Source organism: Leptopilina heterotoma, unplaced genomic scaffold (genome assembly GCF_015476425.1).
Source record: "Leptopilina heterotoma isolate Lh14 unplaced genomic scaffold, ASM1547642v1 Lhet_270, whole genome shotgun sequence".
In the NCBI taxonomy this organism is placed as follows: domain Eukaryota; kingdom Metazoa; phylum Arthropoda; class Insecta; order Hymenoptera; family Figitidae; genus Leptopilina; species Leptopilina heterotoma.
This window is the reverse complement of record NW_025110979.1, coordinates 1,229,020-1,252,858: the sequence shown is the minus strand read 5'-3', so window position 1 is coordinate 1,252,858 and position 23,839 is coordinate 1,229,020. Positions and strand designations below refer to the sequence as shown.

At 22.5% G+C, this 23,839-nt stretch overlaps 1 protein-coding gene across 1 annotated transcript in view; it reads left to right on the top strand.

Moving 5' to 3' along the window:
- The window catches only part of LOC122503852 (acetylcholine receptor subunit alpha-like), a 252,448-nt gene that overhangs the window by 54,229 nt on the left and 174,380 nt on the right, over positions 1-23,839 (top strand). The window contains exon 2 of the mRNA XM_043614597.1: positions 15,154-15,198. The gene's annotated coding sequence lies outside the window, so the exon portion shown is untranslated. The remainder of the gene's footprint in view (positions 1-15,153; positions 15,199-23,839) is intronic.

The following is a 23,839-nucleotide window of genomic DNA, read 5'->3' as shown; positions in this document are numbered from 1 at the left end:
ATTTAGTGTTTAATCCGTTAATGGTATTATTTCAGAAAAGTGTAATAATGCGCGACTCGAAACTTTAAAATAGAATTTATATACTTTCCTTTTTAACACGCACAAAAGTAACAAGAGTACAAATAGTCTCTTGTTCCTTTGAAATTGCAATTAATTGAAAGTTTTCAACCCCATCGTGTATTGTTCTTGCGAAAATAAATGACGAGAGTGAGAAAGAGAGAAAGGAATTTAAGAAGAGGAAACTGATTTCGATTGTTACCATGTACCATTGTACTCAATACAAAAGTATACTTTTTATTTAAAAATAGATCAAACGTTGTGTTTCTAAATACGTTGAAATAATTACATTTCAAAAATTAACACTTCGTTATTATTTTTGCAATTTTCATCGTTGTTATAGTTATTAATAGTTTTCTTATTATTATCATTATTATTATTATTATTTCCACAATTATTGATTATTAATTATTAATTATTAACTATAATAATTTAAATATTCTTTCATTCATTCACTTTTTCTGTCCCTCACACTCTGAAGTTGTCTTTTGTTTATGTTTTTGTTTTTTATTATCTTTAGATAGATTGTATATTGTATTATTACCGTTATAATTATTTTGATTTTATAATTAATTCAAAATTTTAATGACAAATAGAAATCATCAGAATTTTTTTTCACTTCTTTTCATTAAAAGACTAAAATTTTGTTAAACATTATGTTTTGTCAAATTGAAGTTATGCAGATTTTTGTTCTTTACTTCTAAACAAAATTAGAAAATTGTTAAACAACTGTGATTTATTTATTTTTTTAGAAAATTTATTTATTTTTTTTAGAAAATTTATTTATTTTGCATTATTTTTGTTTGTGAATCACAATTTTTTTAACAAAATTATTATTTTGTTTTAGAAAAAGAAGAAAAATATTTGCACAATTTCTATTTTTAATCTTATTTTTGGAACAGGATTTTCCACAGAAATTCAGACATTCAAAAATTTCAAAATAAAATCTTTTTTAAATTAAACAACTTACAAAAGTATTGTTGTAAAACATGAAGATATCGATTATTCCGAGTCGAAGACTCGGAGTGATTGATTTCTTCATGTTTTCTAATAATTAACGATGACCGAGAGATAAAATCATTATTTTATATCATAAGAATATTGTTACTGTAACTTCATCAAAATTATTTTCATAATTTTAATTCAATTATTATTTTCTAGAATAAGTTTAAATTATTTTTTATGAAAATAATTGAATTCCTTAAAAAAATTTTATTATTTATAAAAATAATTGAATTCCTTAAAAAAATTTTATTATTTATAAAAATAATTGAATTCCTGCGAAATTTTTATTATTTATGAAAATAATTTAATGTTTGCATACAATTTTAATAAAATTTTTTTTTAAAAAAATTGAATTCTTTTTGGGAAATTTTATTAAAATAGTAGATATTAAAAATCATTGAAATCAGAAAAATTCATTTTATTTTTGAAAATAATTGAAATTAGGACAAGAATTTTTTAGACATTTATGAAAATAATTGAACTTTGAAGAAGAATTTTGTTATTTATATATAAAGATAATTGGGATTTTTACCAGAATTTTTTTCAAATTTTTAACATAGTTGAATTTTATAAGAAGGATTTTAATTTTTTTTTTTTTTAAATAATTGAATTTCTGCAATTATTTGTAATTTCTCCATAATTGAATTTTTTTTAGTGTTTTCAACAAAAATTTAAATTAGAAAATTTTTAAATTCTATTATTTTTAATATTGCTAATTTTAATTTAAAAAAGTAGTAGGAAGTTAGAAATTTTTTTTCGAGAATTCAATTATTTAAATACAAAAATAAATAATTTATTAAATAATTGAATGTTTCTTTAAATTGAAGTTTTATGAAGAATTTTATCACAATTTTTTAAAATAATTGAATTCTTTTGGCGAATTTCAACAAAAATTTTACAAATAAGTGCAATTTTCTATCAATTTATTTAAAATTGTACAAAAAATAATTGAAATTCTGCGATAAGTTTTGTTATTTATGAAAATAATTTAATTCTTACAACGAATTTTATTAAAAAGTTTTTTAAAGAAATGAATTTCTGTGAAGAATTTTATTTGTGGAAATAATTGAATTCCGGAGAAAAATATTATTATTTATGAAAATAATTAATTTCTTGTGAAGAATTTTATTCAAATTTTTTTAAATAATTGATTTTCTCAGAATTTTTAAAAACTTTTTGAAAATAATTAAATTCTATCGAGAAATTTCATTGAAAAATTGAAAATAATTGAAATCTGACGAAGAATGTTATTGAATTTTTTTTTCAATAATTGAATTCCTGTGAAAAATTATATTTTTGAAAAGAATTGAATTTTTGGGAAGAATTTTATTAAAATTTCTTAAATAATTGAATGTCTAGGAAGAATTTTATTTTTTACGAAAATAATTGAATTGTTTTGAAGATTTTTACTAAAATTTTTGACAATAATTGGATTCCTAGGAAGAATGTTATATTTTACGAAAATAATTGTATTCTATGATCAATTTTATTATAATTTTTCAAATTTATAAATCAATTTAGCAAAATTTTTTAAAATAAATAAATTTCCATAAAAAAGTTGTTATTTGTAAAAATAATTAAATTCTTAAGAAAAATTGTATTGAAAATTAAGAAATAAAAAATAATTGAATTGGTGCGAAGTAATTTTTGAAAAACTTGTAATTAAATTCCTGTGATTTTTTTATTAAAATTTTGTTTAAATAATTGAATTTTTTTGTAAAATTTTATTAAAGTAGTAGATATTAAAAATAATTGAAATGAGGAAAATGCATTTTATTTTTGAAAATAATTGAAATTTTGACTAGAATTTTTTTCGAATTTTTGAATATAATTGAATTTCTGAAATGATTTGTAACATCTCCAAAATTCAATTTTTAATTGTTTTTAACTAAAATTCATCTATAAATTCATTATTTTTAATAAGTAATTAAATGTATATTAAAAAAATTTAACTAATTTCACAAGAATGTAAATTATTAAAATTTTTAAAAACCTAAGTTTTTAATCCAAAAATAAGTAGCCAACAGAAAAACTATTTTGAATTAAACATATTTTATAATTGAACTAAACGTAATTTTTATTGAATCAAAATTGTAATATTTAATTCAAAAATATTTTTTGATTTTCAGTGTACCATTTTTATTTTTATAAAAATTATTTGAATGAAATAATTTTTTTCAGTTTTGTTTTTATATTCGAGAAAAAATTTTCCATTTGGGAAAAGAACATGAAAAATATAGAAAATCAGTGTCATATGTGCGCATACATGTAAATATGTATTGAACAATGACAGTGAATTTGTTTGTGTTGAACAAGTCTCGCGAGACAAATCATTCTATACATATATATATATTCGCCTCGCTGTTCAATTATTTGATCAGATAATTGCCCAGATATTGTTGTTCGATGATTAAGCGTAAACCTAATTAACTAAAGTAATCTCGCAATCTCATCTTTCTTCACGGGTGTCACATGACGCATTATATTAGAGACTATGGTTATCATTAAATCAATTAACCCCACAGTGAGAAATATTAGATTTCATTGGCTGAAAAAAAGAGAGAAAAAATATTTTTAAAAAAATAACCAAGAGCTTATTTATCAATGCCATTAAATTGTTTACCACGCTAAGAAGCTCTTTCAATTTGAACTCTTCAATTTTTTTTTTCCTTCTTATTTTTCTCACTAAAAGGATCAAATTCTTCATTAAAAGTATATGGACCGATAAATGAAGAATTTGATCCTTTTATTATTATTAATAGCTGATTTAGGTATATTAATTATTTTTAATAAATTTTTCAGAATATTTTTTTTATACCTAATTTTATTTACTTTATATTTTTTCTTAGTTTTTTTATGATTTTTGCAACAGTAAATTTTTGTAATTTTTTTATAATTATAAATTCTTAAGATTATAATTTATAATTACAATGGAAAAAATAAATTAAAATAAAAAAGTAAATGAAAATAGAAAAATAAATGAAAATACAAAAATTAATAAAAATAGAAAAAATAAATAAAAATAGAAAAATAAATGAAAACAGAAAAATAAATGAATATTAGAAAAACAAAAAGATAAACGTAAGTAAATAAAATTAAAAAAATAAACTAAATAATATGAAAATAGTATATAGAAAAAATAGTAAAAGACAGTAAGAGAAAATAAGTTGACAACATTTTTCTCTCTGATCTTAAAATATTATTTTCTTCCTTGCAAAAATTAATTTTTCAAAAGTTATATATATTCAACAAAAAAATGAGTGCAAGTGTAAAAGAAGTTACAGAGTATAATAGACGGTATTTATAATTTTCTTTTTACTCCCTGAATTTTTTATAAATCTTGAAAAGTTTCCTAAGAAGGAAGTTAAAAGATTCTCATTGCGATCCTTCATTATGAAAAATTAACTCTATTTATACTTTCGGCTTTTCTTTTTTAAGGGGGTGTGTGTTGTGCTAATAGTGTTTTTCTTCCAGAGAGCTAATTACGATCATCTTGTTTAAAAACTTTTTCTATATGAAAGAGATTATATTATAAAAAGAGCGTTGCGGCGCATAAATGTTGTTTGTGATCATTACATTTTTTTTCCCTCTATACAAATTATTTATTAAAAAAAGAAATTTTTTCTTCATTTCAATTTTACCTTGACTGGGAATTTTTTTTTGCATTTTCTTCAATTTCTTTCATCTCTTTAATTTTTTTTACATTATTTACTTTATTTTACTATTTAATTTTTTTTAATTATATAATATTTTTACATTTGTAATTTTCTTTAACTTTTAATTTTTTACACTCTAAATTTTAGACATTAATTTTTCACACTAGTTAATTTTTTTTACTATTTTATTTCTTAATTTACACAATTTTGTTTACTATTTCATTCTTTTACACCCTAATTTTTTTACACTCTTTAATTTTTTTTTACTTTTCAATTTTTTTTTAATTTACACTCTATTTTTTGACTATTTTACTTTTTTACACTCAATTTTTTTACTTTATTGTTCTTCCTAATTTACACTTTTTTTTTACTATTTAATATTTTTTAAATTTAAAATATAATTTTTTTACGCTCTAAATTTTTTTAGTCTTCCATTTTTATTACTATTTTATTTTATTTTTCTTAATTTACACTCTTTTTTTTACTATTTTACTTTTTTACACTCTAATTTTTGTCCTCTAGTTTTTACACTCCTTAATTTTTTTTTACTATTTATTTTTTTTATTTACACTATTTTTTTACTATTTAATTTTTTTTTACTTTTCAATTTTTTTACTATTTAATTTTTTCTTAATTTACACTATTTTTTTTTAACTATTTTACTTTTTTTACACTCCTACATTTTTTACTATTTATTCTTCTTAATTTACACTATTTTTTTACTATTTATTATTTTTTAATTTAAAATATAATTTATTAATTTACACTTTAATTTTTTTACTATTTTACTTTATTTACACTCTAATTTTTGTACTCTAGTTTTTACATTCCTTAATTAAAAAAAAATTTTTATTTTTCTTTATTTAGACTGTTTTTCTACTATTTAATTTTTTTTTACTCTAATTTTTTTAACTCTTTAATTCTACTCTTGAATTTTTTTTACTATTTAATTTTTTCTAAATTTACACTCTATTTTTTGACTATTTTACTTTTTTTACACTCCCAAATTTTTTTACTATTTATTCTTCTTAATTTACACTATTATTTTTACTATTTAATATTTTTTCAATTAAAATATAATTTTTTTACGCTCTAAATTTTTTTAATCTTCAATTTTTATTACTATTTTAGTTTATTTTTATTAATAAAAATAAAAATAAAAATACAAATTTCTTAATAAAAACAATTACACTCTAATTTTTTTTTACTATTTCACATTTTTTACACTCTAATTTTTGTACTCTTGTTTTTACACTCTTTAATTTTTTTTAATTTTTATTATTCTTGATCTAAAATATTTTTTTACTATTTAATTTCTTTCCTTTCTAATTTTTTTAACTCTTTAATTCTACTCTTCAATTTTTGTTACTACTTAATTTTTCTTAATTTACAGTATAATTTTTGTTACTATTTTACTATTTACATTTTTTACCATTTATTTTTTTTAATTTACACTATTTTTTTACTATTGAATCGTTTTTAATGTACAATTTAATTTTTTACTTCTAAATTTTACGCTCTAATTTTTTTAGTCTTTAATTTTTATTACTATTTAATTTTTTTTAATTACACTCTAATTTTTTTACACTCCTAATTTTTTTTACCACTTATTTTTCTTAATTTACAACTAATTTTTTTACACTTTTTAATTTCTTTTTAACACTCTAATTATTGTATTCTAATTTTTTAACTTATTAATTTCTTTACACTCCTTAATTTTTCTAAACTTTTTAATTTTTCTTTTCTACAACCAAAGTCGAAGGAATTTTTAATCACAATTATTTCCTGGAAAGAATGAAAAATGCAAAATATTTCATATTTTATGAAAATTCTTTTACTTTTTTTTAATCTATCTTTCTTCCGGTACCACTTGACAATCTGCTTTCAGTTTTTTAATCTCTTCCGTTAATGATTAAAAAAGTTTAAAAAAATTTTTTCGACAAAGAATGTTGTCAGGTTCTTTTTGGAAATTAATATCTCAGTAGAAATTTTAAAGTTAATAATTAAAAAAAAAATCTTTAGAAAAAAATAAGGGTAAGTCCCGTTTATATTGAAATAAATAAATAAATTATTATTATTAACATTTATAAATTTTATAATTTTTTAAATTTAATTTTAATAAATTTATGTAATAAAAAAATTCAATTTTCAATTTTTATGAATAACTGCGGCTGGTATAATATATATAGATTGTTATATATATAGTTTATAGTGCGACTGTTTGCATGTTTGATGTAACCTTACTTCTTAGAGCCGACAGTTTCCAGGATAGGCGATCTAATAAATATTCAAACCGGGATCGTAACTTCCTAGTCCTTTTTAAATGTTTAATTCAGCTTGCATCAATTTATTATGAATCCAAAACTGAAAGATGCAATTAAACTTTAAAATATGTCAAGTAATAAAGTGTCAGAGACAATTATATTATACGAAGAGTTTTACAAAAAAAAAAAAAAAAAAAAATCGAAAAATTAATTGTCTGTAAAATGAATTCTTTTTTTCCCCTCATTATATATTGTTTTCTCATAGAGAAAATATTTTTGATTAATTTTCTTTTCCCCTATTGTATACATAATAATATATTAAATTCCGATTGCATAACAAAATTAATGAAAAATAATTACTTATAACAAGTACAAAATTAAATTTTAATTATTAAAATGAAAATTATTTTAGTTTCACAGCTTCTATATATTGAGAATTTAATAAACATTCTAATAATTAATTACCGCGGAATTCGAGAGCAGTGAAGTAATGATTAAATGAAACAAAAAAGAATTCTGACGACGAGAATATTGTTCTCGAAAATTTAATTATCGTGCGATTTGGAAATTAAATATATAAATTTCTTCAGTCCGTATTTTATTTGAAAGTGAATAATTTTTAGTTTATTTGCTTAAAATTATTTATTCATTTACTCTTCAAAATTACTGTTAAAAATAATAATAAATTTATAAAAATATTTTTTACCATTAAATTAATTAATTAAAAAAAATTTATCCATATAAGGAAGACATTTTTTCCATTATTAAAAATTAATTAAGAAATGTACGAATAAATTACTGAAATTTTTGTTATTATTAAAAATTAATCAATTTAAAAAAAGTAATAGAAATTAAACATTTTTTTTAAATTTAACAAAATTGAAAAAATTAAATATAAAAAATGTTTTACTATTCAGTGACTTTCTGATTAAAATTTACTAATATAAAAGTAAAAAAAAGTCTACTATTAATTAATTTATTTATTTACAAAAATATTTATTAATAAATGAAAATAAAAATAAATTTTTTTTGAATATTATTTAAAAAATAAAAAATTGATAAATGTTTTCTTGTAATATGTAAAAAATAAGAAAGGGAATTATTATAATTAATTATTGTACTAATTATTACAAATACTAAAATCAGAGTAGCAGTAATTTATCAAAAAGTAACAAATGCGATTAGTAAATTCCACTTTATACAGTTTTCAAACACATTCTCTCTTTGCGATTTTCATTGAGAATTAATTCAATTTTCAGAGGAAATATATAATTCCATCATAAATTCAAATATTAGGAGAGAATTTCCTTACTATATTTAACTCAGAAAATATGTGTCGCAATAATTCACGAAATCAAAATTCTATATTATAAAATTTATTATTTGCCTTTAATTTCAAATTAACAAAAGAAAATCTTTTTTTTTCTATTGTATAACATTTAATGAACAGAGCATTCAATTTGTCACTAGTGAGAGAAGAAAAGTTAAAGTTAATTTTCACAAAAGTTTTCTTTATAATGAGCAAAAAAAAAAAGAACTAAAATCTCGAGTTTCTTTTGATTAATCAATTTTGTCTGCAGCACGTGTTGGTAATTTTAATGCTTATAATTATAATATCAAAAAATTACGAGTTGAAGAAAAGTTTGCAGTTTTCATTCATTTTCAAATTTTAACGAATTTTTAAATTTATTCCCACTTTGGAAAATGATGAAATTTATTTTTTAATTAATAGTTTTTTTAATAGCTTAAGTAATTTACCTGCAAGTTTTCTATTCCGAAAATAATCTAATTTTATATTTTCATACTAATATTTTTATTTTTTAATATTATTAAATTATTAATATTAACAATAATTAGTTTAAAAAAATTTATTGTTAAAATTTATTGATTCAATTTAATATTTATTTGAATTAAATAATTTTTATTTAATTTTTATTTAAGGTCAATTAAGTAATATTTACTTTAAATGCTCTCTTTAAATTTAAATTAGTAAAAATTTGTACCAATTTAATTATTTATAATAATTTTTTTATTTGTTTATTAAAAATATAGTAATAAATATAATAAATAAATAATAATACATAATATTAAATAATATTTATTTATTTAAGTAGTAATATAATATAAACTCATATTAATATTTTTCCTCCTCTTTATTCGTTGTATTTATTCTCTCTTTAAAAAAAAAAATTCTGAAAAAAAACTTCCTGTCTTTGCTTGAAACGTGAAAGGAAATTTTTTTTTAAATATTTACAATCTCTAGGAGCCTTTTTCTCTAGTAGTGAAAAATTTATCCTTGTAAATTATTCGTGTATGAAATTTTTCACCTTGGCTTATCATTTTATATTTCTTTGGACCTCTTTGCGGGCGTTATCTCGTTATTATCAAAATTTAATGAACTTCATTCACTTCTTAGAAGTGAAACCAAATAATAAAGGCAAGAAGAGAAAAAAAATTTTTTTGAAGTTTTTTCTTTTTTTCTTATCCACCTTCCTCTCTCATAATGTCTTATTTTTCTATATACTTCGAAAACTGAGATGCGTCATGAATAATTTATAAATAGAAAAATATATTCGACTTGAGTAAAATATTTTCGATCTCAAAAAATCCTCTTTGATATATGTTTATATAAAAGAGTAATTATGATTGTTTAAATTAAATTTTTTTTATAATTTTTCAAAATTTTTATAATTCTTTTAAATTAAAAAAATTTTTAATGTAATTTTTCCATTTTTTTTTTTTGTAAATATTTTTTGCGTAAAAGTTTAAGCAGCAAAAGTTTGCTGGAAAAAATATTTTTCGCACAAATTTATTCCTCTTTTATTAACAGTTTATCAGGGGGAAAAAATTAATAAAAAATTGATAAAAATTTATTGCTCGGGAAAAAAGGAATAAAAATTTTCTCTTCTAAAAAAGTTGTGAACTTTGGTAAATTTTTTCTGTTTTGTTTTTTTTTTTAAGTTTTTTTCAATCTTTAAAGTTATTTTAAATTCCCGAACGAAATTTTCAATCTTGATATTCAAATATTTGCCTTACAGGATAAAAATAGTGTTTCAATATAAAGAATAATTTTTCCTTTTTTATAAATTAGAAAAAAGAACAAAAAACCTTTTGCAGTTATTTTTTTTAACTAAAAGAAAAAATGGTGAAAAAGAAAAAGTAAATTTCGTAGAGGGAAAAAAAGGGTAAATATTTTTCATTGCTAACAAAGTTGGGAAAAAATCTTGGCTAAAGTTTATTGGAAAAATTTCAAAGTTTTAAAAAATTTCTCTTAAATTAAGTTTACAGAGAAAAAGTGAATTTCGAAAAAAAATTGTTTTTATCGTAATAAAAACAATTTTTTTTCGAAATTCACTTTCTAGGAAAAAAATCGAAAAGTTTAAAATGTATTTTTTGTACTATTTTCTTTGTGGACAAAAATCAAAACGTACTTTGGGATTTTTGGACAATAAAATAATTTTTACTGTTTCAAAAAATTTCTATAACTTTTTGAAAATAAATAATTTAAAATGACACTTTTCAAAATAATAAAAGTGTCAAACTATTTATCGAAAAATTATGTTTCCAAAGTTTTGAACGTTCAACGAAAGAACTATTTTCTGTCTAAAATTTTATTAATTTTTAGTTTTTGATAGATTTCTTGTTATTATTTTTAGTTTTTTCAAATAAAAAAAAATGTATTTAAAAATTTAGTATTTTTTACTATTTTCTGTCTAAAAAAAAATGTCTTAAAAAAACTACTGAATTCAAATTTAATGTTTAGTTTGACTAAAGTTTTTATTTTCCTAAACTAAAAACTAAAGTAAAAAAATTAAATTTTTTAATAAATTTTTTTTTTCTCATTTTAATTTTCAGTTCAGGAAAATAAAAAAAAAAACACAGAAAGAAAATCTTACAATGCTATCAATTTTTATATATATTTGAAAATAACAATCAAAATGTAGACAAATGTTCTTTCCTTTTTTTCTATTATTATTATTTGCAAAAGGATTTTATTTTTTGGTTGGCAGTACGTGATATTTGGTGGGGTTTGAGTTTTAATAACTTGCCATTGGTTATTGGAATTTGCTGACTTGGCGTTCAATCCCATCGAAAGCTCGTTTTCATCCAGTTCAATTACTCGAGCAAACTGTTACCAGGTGGTTACTTTTCACTTTAAAGCAATTTTACATTCGTCTCCTTCTATCTGTACATAGCTGATTCTCGTATATATGTATATATATATATATATTTGTCATATTCAATCGAGAAATATCTTCGTGTTCAATAAAACGTGTCATTTGACCACTCATCACGTTTCAGAGATGAGTTTCATGAAAATTTTCCCAATAGTCAATTTAGTAGAGAAAACAAATTAACATTTTTTTTTTGTTCATAGAAATCTATGATTGAATTTCTAAATCCACTTTCAGGTCATTCTTTATTTTTTATTTACATTTTTTTAAGTAGCTAAATATTTCTTTTTCTAAAAGTTACAATTTTCTTTTTTTTTCTATATATTTTAATTTTTCTTCACTATTTTTATATTTTTTTATTTTATGTTTTTTATTTTATATTTTTATATTTTTTGATAAATAGGAATAAGTTTAAATAAACAGAAATCAGTAGTGTTGTAAGATTTTAGTCAGACATTTCTCGAGCAAAGACAATTTACTATTCAGTGATGAAATTCATTTTTAGTCAGACAAAACATTTGTCAAACAATTTGAAATCAGTAGTTTACGATTTTAGAGAGAAAATAGTAAAAAATAATAAATTTTTTTTAATTTCCAAGTAGTGGTAAATATATATTTAGTCAGACAAGAAGGAATGACATTTTTATTATTCAAATGTCAGTAGTAAAATATTTCTGTAGTCAGACGATTTTTTTGAAATTCTTAAAAACTCTCAATTAGTAGTAAAAACCATTTTTTAGTTAGACTCGATTTTCTTTAAATGATAAAAAAGATTTAGTCAGACAAAGAATTTCAATTTTTTATTTAAACTTTCGGAATATTTTTCTATGAACTAATTATAAGAAGAATACTTTTTTCTAGTAGTGATGTACAGTTTTAGTCAGACAATATTTTTCTAGCTAGTCGAATTCATTTGTTAGTGATAAAAAGCTGTTTTTGTCAGAAAAATAGAAGGGTACACCTATATTTTTAACTATATTAAAGAAATAATTTAAATATTTGACAAAATTATTTTTAAACTAATTTTTTGTCACGAATTCAATAGTCATAAAATAAAATCAGTCAGAAAATATTTTGACCCTTTTTGAATTTTTATTTTTCTTAAAAATTGGTGGATTTTAAAAACCATACGTAATTTTGTCAAAAATATGTTTTTGAATCCAAGAAAAAATTTTCAAATAAAAAAATTGATTTTCATAATTTTTATAGAATTTTTTTGAAAAAAATTTGTTTTTAGGCTAAAAATGCTAAAAAATACAATTATTATTCATTTTTTTTTGTAAAGAAAATTCATTTGTTTATTTTTCTTACTAATTTCAGATCACAATTTTATCCTAATTTTTTTTTTTTGTATTTTTATTTATTGTATATAAAAATTACGATTTGAAATTAGTTAGAAAAGTAAACAAATGGATTTTCATTTTTAAAAAATTAAGAATAATTGTATTTTTTGGCAATTTTAGCCTAAAAACAGGAATTTTTTTCAAAAAAAAAAAATGCTATAAAAATTATGAAAATCAATTTTTTTTATTTGAAAGTAGTAGTTAAACATTTCTGTAGTCAGGCAAAATATTTTTAATTCTCTAAAGCTCGGAATTGGTAGCAAAAAAGAGTTTCAGTCTGGAAATATTTTTTAAGTGATAGAAATGTAATTTAGTCAGACAAAGTGTTTCGATTTAATTTAAAAAATTGGAAATATTTATCTCTTTGTAGTATTCAATAAAAAAACATTTTTTTATTAGTAGTCATTACCAGTTTTAGTCAGACAATACTTTTCGAGCAGAGCAATAATCGTCATTTAGTTATAAAGAGCTGTTTAAGTCAGACAAAACACTAAACTTAAATTCATTACAGTCTTGATCAGTTTTAGTCGGTCAATATTGAAATTTATTAAAATAAAATTGAGTAGTAATTTAAATATTTCGCAAGACATAGTAAACAAATTTTTAAAAAAGTTTCTACAGTGGCACACTATGTCTGACTAAATATGCGTTTTACTACTAAAATTGCACTATCACTCTATTTTCAGTAGTAAATTAAAAAAATATAAATATTATTTTTTAAATTGTTTAACGTAAGAGCATTTTTTCAGTAGTGGTGTACTGTTTTAGTCAGACAATACTCTTCCAACAAGTACAATTCACTATAGTTAGTGATAAAATACTGTTTTAGTCAGACAAAGTACAAAAATGTAATTCTAGTAGTATAGGTAAGTTATAGTCAGACAATATTTAACGTTCCTTTTGTCGAAAATCAGTAGTTCAATCAGCCATAGTATGAAAGTTCCGAGAATTTATTTTGCAGGGATAGGAAATGTTTTTAGTCATACAAAATTATTCACCTCGTCTGATTCCATTTTACAGTGATAAAACCGTCTTTTAGTCAGACAAGTAGCTTAAGTTTTCCATAAATTATAGAATAAGTAGTGAAACAATCGCTTAATCATTTGACAATTGCAAAAGTCTAGAAAAATTAAAAAATCTAAATTCTAGAATTTAGTATTGTCAGTGATAAAAGTCAGTTATAGTCAGACAAAACAACTCAAATCGAAATTTTTAGTGATAAATAAATGTCTTCACTTTTAGTCAGGCATTCTTTATTAATTATTTTAAATTATATAAACATATTTATATATTTATTTATCGTTAAAATATTTATGATAAAAATCATTGTCTCCTTTATTACTTTCATTCCATTTTTTTTTTTTTTTTTTTTTTTTTTTTTTTGATAAAATTTCCGGATAATTCAATTTTCTTCGCAAATTTCGCCGCAATTTAAAAGTATATATACATACATTTTAATAAACTCTCTTGTATAAACTATATAAACTGCGTGTTTTGTGGGCGATAAAATATGTAATTAAACTATTAAGGGAGCATCTAAAAAGGGTTGTATTTTGCAAATAACAACCTGTTTATATTGAAAGAGCTCGGTTTATCCAATCTCTTCTATATATACATATATACGTTCATATATATACTATTCTACTGGCATTATGATCGCAATTTCACTGGCCATTACCCACAAATAACATATCCTATCATGTTATGCACAGTGACATGATTTTACGAATATTCGCATATCTCCGAAAATTGTAAATTAATTTTTTTTTTACCTCACAATATATTTTACAAAGTAAATGATAAAAATACCTACATAAAAAATAATTTTTCCCTAGAATTTCGTAAAAATTTGCCAATAAATAAAATTTTTTTACTATATCAATATTTTCAACAACAAAAAATCTCTTTGTTCAAATAGTTATTAATGAAAGGGGTTTAAATTTTTATTTTAGTAAAATAATTAAAATAAAGGGTTGTCAAAGTCAATTCGCTATTTCCATTGAAGCTCTGTGTCACTCTGTGTATAGAAATCGTATTGACTTTGATATTCCCTTAATAAATTCAAATTAATTAAACTATATATAAATATAGCAAATTAATAAATTACACATTTAATTAAAATACACTCTAAATACTAATTAATACAAACTTTTTCAATAAAAAGAACAAGAGAATTGCCACTAATTTACTTTCAAAGTAAAATATCGTTTCTTTTACAAATTCAAATCCTAGTTACTCTATTTTTTTTTTAAATTTACATTTTATAAATTTTTGTTGAGCAAATGATTTTATATGGATTGTGCGACATTTGAATTGGCAGAGGAGATGAAGGTTATATTCAAAGTTTACTTAATATTTCAATTCAGCTTGCGTTTTACGGTTTGCGTGGGGGGGAGGGGTCGCATACGGAAGTGATGGAGGGGGGAGGCGGATTTTTAATCTAAATTCTGTTTCAAAAGTAAAATTCGTTACTTTGATGTCGCACTGAAAAGCTTTAAAAAAAACACAGTCTTTGCTTTCTGCAAATTGAAATCGAGGCAAAAATGTATAGAATAATTTATTAGCTTCTATTTTATTCAATATATAACATCTTTTTTTTATATTGAGAATTTTATTTGTTAAACTTATTTCACTATTCCTTTTTTTTTTGCAGGTTATCATTCTGGATTCCATTCGATTAACTGTCAGGAGTTTGACGGTGAGTTTTATTACTGTTATTTGTTATTATTTGTTATTTAATATTACTGTTATTTGTTAATTGCCAAAAAACTTATTCCTTTGATAGCAAAATTTTACTATTTTATTCTACATTTTATTTTTTAATATCTTTTTTATTTATTATTTATTTTATTAATTATTAAGTTACTAACTCTATTAAGTTTCGGGAAAAATTTTTATTTTTATAAAATAGAAAATTCACATTTTAGTAAATGACATTTAAGATGTCATTTAAATAATTAAAGTATTATAAAGTATAAAGAATAGAGTATAAATGATAATTAAAAATAATTAAAGTAATTATTAAAATACAGAATAATCTCCTGTCTTCATGAACGAACCAAATGTCAAATTAGCTTTTCAATATTCGAATAGAAAATAATAGAGATAAATCGAACGTTTTAATAAAAATGACAAATACTACTTAATTCGTCGAAATGTCATAATTTCAAGTCCTAAAGGAAATATTTTATTTTTAAAAAATCTCTTTTCCGTTTTTTTTTTAATGTTAAATTTACCCTTCCTGTCACAACAATACGGAGAATTAAACTTCTTCTTCCTGAAGTGTCTGACAAAAAAAAAAATTTTTCTTCACATTTTTTTTCTAAAAACAAGTCCTACCGGGTTTTCGTGAAAGTTTGTTTCAAAATTCACAGAGTAGATGGTATGCGAGACGTTCTGAAAATGACGTTGATGTTTTTCTCCCTTGCATTCACACACACACAGACACACAGATATATATGAATGTGGCATATTTCATGTGTTAAGGATTTCCCACGTTTCCCGTCAGGGGAAAATGAAAAAGTTTTCTTTCAGACAAATATTCGTCAAGTTGAAAAGCTTAGGCCGTAAATATAACTGTTACATGTCAGAAAGAATTCCCACACTTAAATTTTTGTTTCCTACTTTATAGTCAAATGCTATTGGACAGTGAAGTGTAAAAATAAAATAGGTATGCGATTTTAGTTGCAAAAAAAGGGAGTTTAATTATAATTCAGTAGTGAGGAATAGTTTTGGTCAGACAAAATATTTAATTAAAGTGAAATTACGGAAATAAATGAAAAATGAAGAATTACATTCTAAACGAAATGAAAATACTGTTTTTGTTGAGGATTGAGAGTTTAGATTTTTTTTATCACCACTATTATTCACTCACAATAATTTTTTGAGTAACTTTAAAGATAAGCCATAAAACTTTATGGAAATCGGAACACAATCATCTTTGAAAATAAAACAAAACCATTTTAATTACAAAAAATTGATCAACTTTTATTTCAAAATCAATTTCACTTACACAAGAATTTCAAAATTAATAATAACCAGAGATGTCTGTTTTAAATCACTACAAATTTGACTTTAGTATTGTTTTTTTTTTTTTGTTTAGAAAGAAAATTGAGTGTTTCTCTCTTCTGTTCAAGACGAAGACTGATTCGATAAGGAATTCGTTACAATCCTGCAAATACCTTTCGGGTTACATCGAGAAAATTCGTAAATCTTACTAATACTAGGACATTCATAATAACTCAAATACTTGAATTAACACATATTCCTAAACAGTTTTACTAAAACAAATAACAAAATTTAATTTAAGTAGTATAGGTCAATTATAGTCAGACAATATTAAATGTTACTTTAATCTAAAAATCAGTAGTAGAGCATGTATTCTGTCAGACAGAGCATTAAAGTTCCGAGAATTTATTTTTATTTTTAGTCATATCAAATTATTCATGTCGTCTGATTCGATTTTTCAGTGATAAAACCGTGTTTTAGTCAGACAAGCTTTTTAAGGTTTTTTTAAATTATAAAATTATATATAATAATCGTCGTGATTCCAGATTTCCGGATCTCTGTCCACACTTGAAGTTAGTTATAGTTATTCTTTTGTTTTTTATACGTTTTGATAAAAAATAGAAATATACATATACATATACATACATTATAATAATCGTAAGTTTCCTTTCCGTTAGCAAATTATCTGCATTCATTTGTTTGTTTTGAAAATTTAATTTTGTGGGTTAAGTATTGGCATTTTTTATATATTTTTCAATGTCAAACTTTTTAATGTGGAAAATACTTTACTTATTTAATAGTCTCGACTCTTTGGTAAAAAATCTAAAATTATCAAAAATTCGAAAAAATTCAAAAATTCGATTTTCTTAAAATTCAACATTTTTTCCTCTCTTTTATGGGATTTAGCTTCATTATTTTTGTGCTTTTGGAAAATACTTTACTTATTAAATTGTCTCGACTCTTTGGTAAAAAATCTAAAATTATCAAAAATTCGAAAAAATTCAAAAATCTGATTTTCTTAAAATTCAACATTTTTTCCTCTCTTTTATGGGATTTAGCTTCATTATTTTTGTGCTTTTAGAAAATACTTTACTTATTTAATAGTCTCGACTCTTTGGTAAAAAATCTAAAATTATCGAAAATTATCAAAAATTCAAAAATCCGAATTTTTTAGAATTCAACATTTTTTCCTCTCTTTTATAGAATTTAGCTTCATTATTTTTGTGCTTTTGGAAAATACTTTACTTATTAAATTGTCTCGACTCTTTGGTAAAAAATCTAAAATTATCAAAAATTCGAAAAAATTCAAAAATCTGATTTTCTTAAAATTCAACATTTTTTCCTCTCTTTTATGGGATTTAGCTTCATTATTTTTGTGCTTTTGGAAAATACTTTACTTATTAAATTGTCTCGACTCTTTGGTAAAAAATCTAAAATTATCAAAAATTCGAAAAAATTCAAAAATCCGATTTTCTTAAAATTCAACATTTTTTCTTTTTTTTTATGGGATTTAGCTTCATTATTTTTGTGCTTTTGGAAAATACTTTACTTATTAAATTGTCTCGACTCTTTGGTAAAAAATCTAAAATTATCAAAAATTCGAAAAAATTCAAAAATCCGATTTTCTTAAAATTCAACATTTTTTCTTTTTTTTATGGGATTTAGCTTCATTATTTTTGTGCTTTTGGAAAATACTTTACTTATTAAATTGTCTCGACTCTTTGGTAAAAAATCTAAAATTATCAAAAATTCGAAAAAATTCAAAAATCCGATTACTTAAAATTCAACATTTTTTCCTCTCTTTTATAGGATTTAGCTTCATTATTTTTGTGCTTTTGGAAAATACTTTACTTATTAAATTGTCTCGACTCTTTGGTAAAAAATCAAAAATTATTAAAAATTATCAAAAATCCGAAAAATTGAATTTCTTAAAATTTAACATTTTTTTTCTCCTTTATACCATTTAGCTTTATTATTATTTGAATTTTTATTCAAGAGAAAAAATGGAAAACTGAAAAAATTTAGAAACTTTTAAAAATTCCAGGCTTTTTCCATGATTTCCCTGATTTCCAGAAGCCTTTTAAAAATTTCATACCATTTCCATGATTTCCATGATTTCCAGATTCTGTAGGAACCCTGCTTTTGTCTGACTTTCTTCTAAATTATCGAATTCAGTGATTTCTGGGGTGAATTTGGTTAAGTTGTAAAATGATTAATTTCTATTTGAATTCGTTTTTTTTTAATGTAGAAAATCTGATGTTAGTTTAATTCTTTTTTCGTTATGCACGGCAAAAAATATTTAGCTGGATGAACTACAGATTTCACTTTAGTAGCGAAATTATTTAGTGCTTCAATTAATACTTTTGTTATTCTAGAGAAACTTATCGCTATTTTAAGTAAAACTTTTTTCAGTGTGTAATAATTATTATTTCTTTAAAAAGTATTTAATTTAAAATGGCTTTATAAAATAAGCAATGCAAAAGATGACCCAGATACTAATTGTAATTGTTCTAGCCATAGTTTAAGTCTAGTAATGTAAATTCTATTTAAATTGAGACCATTGAGTGAAATTATTTGAATTTTAGTTAGTTAAATCTCTTTGTTAGGTTATAATAATTATTTCTTTGAAATTTTTTAAATTGTTTAAAATAAGCAGCCCCATATAACATTCCCGCGCGCTTGCGCGCGGATAGTTTGGCTAGTAAGTACTAAAACTCTTGCATAATCATTCGAAAATTGTAAAAATCTAGAATTTAGTTGTCAGTGATAATAGTCAGTTAAAGACAGTCAGAAAAAACAGCTCAAATTTTCAAAATTATTTGTGATAAATAAATGTTTTCAGTCAGACAAATTTTAGTTAAATAAAATTACGTTTCATTAAATAATTATGTTAACACTGTTTTACTCGAACAAAATACAAAATATAATTCTAGTAGTATAGGTCAGTTATAGTCAGACAATATTTAATGTTCCTTTTGTCGAAAATCAGTAGTAAAGTAGATGATCAATCAGACGTAGTATGAAAGTTCTGAGAATTTATTTTGCAGTTTAAGTTTTCCTTAAATTATAGAATAAGTAGTAAAATACATTATTTTCAGTAGTTAAACACAGTTTCAGTCAGTAAAAAAGGTAAAAACTATGTCTGACTAAATCTAAGTTTTACCACTGAAAATAAAATTTATAAAAGTATAAGTAAAATTTCAGTAGTAAAAGGCTGTTTCGGTCAGACGAAAGGTAAAAACTACGTCTGACTGAATCTGCCTCTTACTACTGAAAATATATTTTAAGCAATAAAAGGAAAATTTCAGTAGTAAAACGTAGTCTAAGTCAGACGAATGGTAAAAACTATGTCTGACTAAATCTGACTTTTATCACTGAAATTAAATTTTAACAATTATAAATAAAAAATTTAAGTAGTAAAAAGCAATTATTTTATAATTATAGAATAAATAATTAAACACTCTATATTCAGTAGTAAGGGGCAGTTTCAGTCAGACGAAAGGTAAAAAATATGTCCGGCTGAATTTACGTTTTACTACTGAAAATAAAATTTTGACGGTAAAAATAAAATTTCAGTAGTAAAACGTAGTTTCAGTCAGACGAATAGTGAAAACTACGTCTGACTGAAACTGCCTTTTACTACTGAAAATAAATTTAAAAAATAAAAAGTAGAAATAAAATTTCAGTAGTAAAACTCAATTTCAGTCAGACAGTGTTAAATCAAATACTATTTGTCACTCAATGTCAGTAGTAAAATACAGAACTAAAAAATTAATAAAAAAAAGTAGAAGTAACTAACAGTTGTGACAGTAGTAGAGAAACATTTTAATCAGGCACGAGAGAAATAAAAGTATTTCTTTTTCTTTCTCCATTTTTTTTTACTCTCTTTCCTATTTTTAATTTCTTGTTTCTCGTCTAGTTTCTTAACTATTTTTCCTCTTTTCTTTTCTTTTATTTCGCTTTTATTTTCTCTGCTACGTTTTCTAATTTTCTTTTCTATTTTTTCTTTTTCTTCTTCTTCTTCTTCTTTTCATTTTCTCCTTTATTTTTTCCTACGTTTTCTGTCTATTTCTGTATATAGAAAAATAATTTTTCCAAACTGTGTCTCTTTCTTCTCTGTCCGACTGAAGAATTGCTTTCTTACTTTTCGCTTCTTCTCACTTTCCTCTGATTAAGTGGGCAGATAAATGGTTTTAAAGCCATGGTGTTTCGACTGCCAGCGAACGGCCTATTTTCAACTCTTATATCCTCAGACTCGTGAGAGTCGTTGGTGTGGTTACTTTTGTTGCTCTCTTTTCATCTCGTGCGCGTTGCGAATTCAGGTCAGCTGGTCGTTGCGCTTCTGCAATGCTGCCACGTATGCAACTCCCGTTTAACAAAAAAAAAAAAAAAAAAAATTACAATTCTCAGACCAAATTTTTAAACCCCTAAAAATAAGTGTGAAAATCTCACATATTTAAAAATTCTCCATTTTTCAACTAATCAATGTCGGAAAAAAATTCACCGTATCTCAAAATCCATACGATTTTGGTTAAAAGAATTAAGCTGGAAAACAATTTTTTTTCGTGTCTTCAGTATTTTTTTTAATAATTTGAGCTTTTAATTCAGAAATATAATTTATATTTTTTATCCACAATCATTTTTTTCCAAAAACATTTCTCTATTTCCATTTTGGAATTTAATCTTCGTTGATTTTTTTCCGCGTTCGGAGATATTCCTGTCGTTTTAGACAGACGTCTAAGAAAAGTACGAAGTTAATGAAAAACTTGAAGAATTCAATTTCGAATTCTACGAAAAAAGAAAAGAATTTTAATTCTTCCAAATTGATTTTTATTAATTCGAAAGGAAAAAGGAAAGAAACTTTTTCTTTCAAAAATTATAATTAGCTTTAAATTCTAATTTTTTTTTCAATCTATCAATTACGAAAGTTTGAAATTTGATTTTTTTTTAATTCATTACCAACACATTTTAAATTTAATTTCAAATTCATTAATTACGTGAATTAAAAATTTAATTTAATTCCAAAAAAAAGAAAGAACTTTACGATCGTTTTATACAATCTTGTGTTGAAATATTTACTATTCGTTGAGGGAAGGGAAAGGAATTAAAAAAATAAAATAAAGAGAAAATTGAAAGAAATACAACTGAGATGAAATAAAAATAAAACAATAAAGAATAAGGGGAGAAATTTTTTTTTTAGTTTTTAATGGTAAAAAAGGGAAAAATTTAATTTAATATAAAAGCCTCGGGTGTATTCTCTATTCGTTGAAATTGCGACAAGTAGAAAATCAGGGCTCTAGCAAATTGGTTTCACTTCTGGCTGCTATAGTCCCTGAGCTGTTCTCGATTTTGAACGAAAGACATCTGTATTCGATTCGGAAGGCATCTCATGGGATGCGACACCAAAAAAAAGCTTCTCTCTTTTCTTCTCTCCCTAAGTGTCCCTTAACGCTTGGACAACTTGACGCTGAAAAGACTCCAAGGAGATCTTCCATTCTTTTGTTTCGAGAGCCACTTTTATTTCAATGAAAAATTTACTCTCCTATATATACATATAGATATATATATATATACACTTTCCATCAAAGAAAATCATTTCCCTTTCACTTCAATAAAAAATTTTCATCTTTTCTTATTTCTCTTCATATATGTTTATAATTATAAAAAAATAGTCAAAAGAAATTTTGGTGACTAATTCAATTAGTCTAATTTGACTATATTCGTAGTAATTTCTTTATAATTTTTTTTTTATTTTAATTCATTTTTTCAGTTCTTTATTTCTTTCATTCCCCTTTGGTTAATAGGGCGAAATAGGTAAAAATTTCTCCAAAGAAGCAAATTCAAATGAATTTTTTACTTTTTCCAAAAATTTGAGTACTGAAAATTATTTTTTAGGATAAAAAAAAATTTCAGTAGTATAACACAGTATTAGTCAGACTAAAGGTAAAAACTACGTCTGATTGAATCTACGTTTTACTACTGAAAATAAATTTTAAGCTATAAAAGTAAAATTTCAGTAGTAAAACACAGTTTCAGTCAGACGATAGGTATAAACGATGTCTGACTGAATCTAAGTTTTACCACTGAAAATAAATTTTATAAATTATAAGTAAAATTTCAGTAGTAAAAGTCTGTTTCAGTCGGGCGAAAGGTAAAAACTACGTCTGACTGAATTTGTATGTTACTACTGAAAATAAATTTTAGGCAATAAAAGTAAAATTTCAGTAGTCAAACACAGTTTTAGTCAGACGAAAGGAAAAAACTACGTCTGACTGAATCTAAGTTTTACCACTGAATTTAAAAAGTATAAGTAAAATTTAAGTAGTAAAAGAATGTTTTGGTCAGACGAAAAGTCAAAACTACGTCTGACTGAATATGCCTTTTACTACTGAAAATATATTTTAAGCAATAAAAATAAATTTTCAGTAGTCAAACACAGTTTTAGTCAGACGAAAGGAAAAAACTACGTCTGACTCAATTTGTATGATACTACTGAAAATAAATTTTAAGCAATAAAAGTAAAATTTCAGTAGTAGAAACTAGTTTCAGTCAGACGAAAGGTATAAACAATGTCTTTCTGAGTCTAAGTTTTACAACTGAAAATAAATTTTAAAAATTATAAGTAAAATTACAGTAGTAAAAGACGCTGTTACGGTCAGACGAAAAGTAAAAACTACGTCTGACTAAATCAGCCTTTTACTACTGAAAATATATTTTAAGTAATAAAAGTAAAATTTCAGTAGTAAAACACAGTTTTAGTCAGACAAAAGGTATTAACGATGTCTGACTGAATCTTAATTTTACCACTGAAAATAAAATTTAAAAATTATAAGTAAAATTTCAGTAGTAAAAGGCTGTTTCGGTCAGACGTAAGATAAAAACTACGTCTGACTGAATCTGCCTTTTCCTACTGAAAATAATATTTTAAACAATAAAAGGAAAATTTTAGTAGTAAAACACAGTTTCCGTCAGACAAAAGGTATAAACGATGTCTGACTGAATCTAAGTTTTACCACTGAAAATAAATTTTAAAAAGCATAAATAAAATTTCAGTAGTAAAATACAGATTAAGTCAGACGAAAAATAAATCCTACGCTCTACTGAAACTACATTTTACTACTGAAAATAAATTTGAAAAAATAATAAAAGTAACATTTTAGTAGTAAAACTCAGATTCAGTCAGACAGTGTTTATTTTTATATAATAATTGTAAATGTAAAATTTTCTCTACCAGTGCAAAGGAAAATGAATTTTTTTACTACTTTCGAAAATTTCGAGTTCTACACGAGTTTCTTTCTGGGAAAACATCTTTTAAATGGGAATAACATGCG